Below are 927 nucleotides of genomic sequence, written 5' to 3'. Positions count from 1 at the left end.
TCCTTTACTTAGAACAGAACCTCTGCTAAAAGGAAATTTAACAGCATCTTGTTCTGGACCAGATCTAGTCCTCACTTAAATAATCATCTCAGATCCAGCCTAAGCCCTTCTGGAGCTTAGTGTTCATCAAGTGATTTGCCTCAGACACCTCTATCTACTTAGAAAAAAGAAACCCAATGTGGTCTTCAACATCCAATTCAAGTTTAATGATGCTGTGCTGTCCCACTGCATTTGTAATTGTCTGTTTGGTCAGTGTTGCCATGGGTAGCCACTTCCTTGTTTCTGAAAGATTTCTTCCCCTGCCCCACGTCACTGGTTGACAGAGCAACAAGTAAATACTTCTCAGTGGCAAAGTTCATTGAGGTTTCTATTTGGCCTATCAGGTGAGGAGCAAATTAGTGAAACATGATGATGGCTAATGCACTACTGTATAATTAAGCATTCTTAAGTAACAACCTTCAAATTAGTCAGTTAACTTGTTAAGTGCAATGTTGCCTCATTGGTTATCCCAGTTGGAAAAATAGCTGTCGTGGGGCATTTGCAGTAGTTTCTCTGATGAAGTGAAGAGTCTTTCTGGGCTGGAAGTCTACTCTGATGCTCACTGGGCCTTGTTGACCAGAGGCAGCAAACTCCAGGTCAGGCCCTGCTGGCTTTGTGTCTCAAACACTAAGGGAAATCTTAGAGTATTAAAATAGTTTGTTTAGTATTTACCTGATTTCCTCCTCCTAATTCTGAGTGGCTGCCCCTGAAATGGATGGATGGATGGATGGATGTGTGGCCACACAGGATGGTTTTCCATCTCCATTTAGCAGTTTGTCAGCAGCATTTTAGGTACAGAATGAAGATGAAATGAAGATACTCCAGCAGCTCCCTGCTGCCACACACAGCGAGCACAGATCAGCCCCTGTGCTGGTGACAAGTTCCTGA

The sequence above is a fragment of the Acanthisitta chloris genome, unplaced genomic scaffold (assembly GCF_000695815.1).
Source record: "Acanthisitta chloris isolate BGI_N310 unplaced genomic scaffold, ASM69581v1 scaffold39422, whole genome shotgun sequence".
Taxonomy (NCBI): Eukaryota; Metazoa; Chordata; class Aves; order Passeriformes; family Acanthisittidae; genus Acanthisitta; species Acanthisitta chloris.
The sequence above is the reverse complement of the archived record's forward strand: the minus strand, read 5'-3'. Positions refer to the sequence as shown.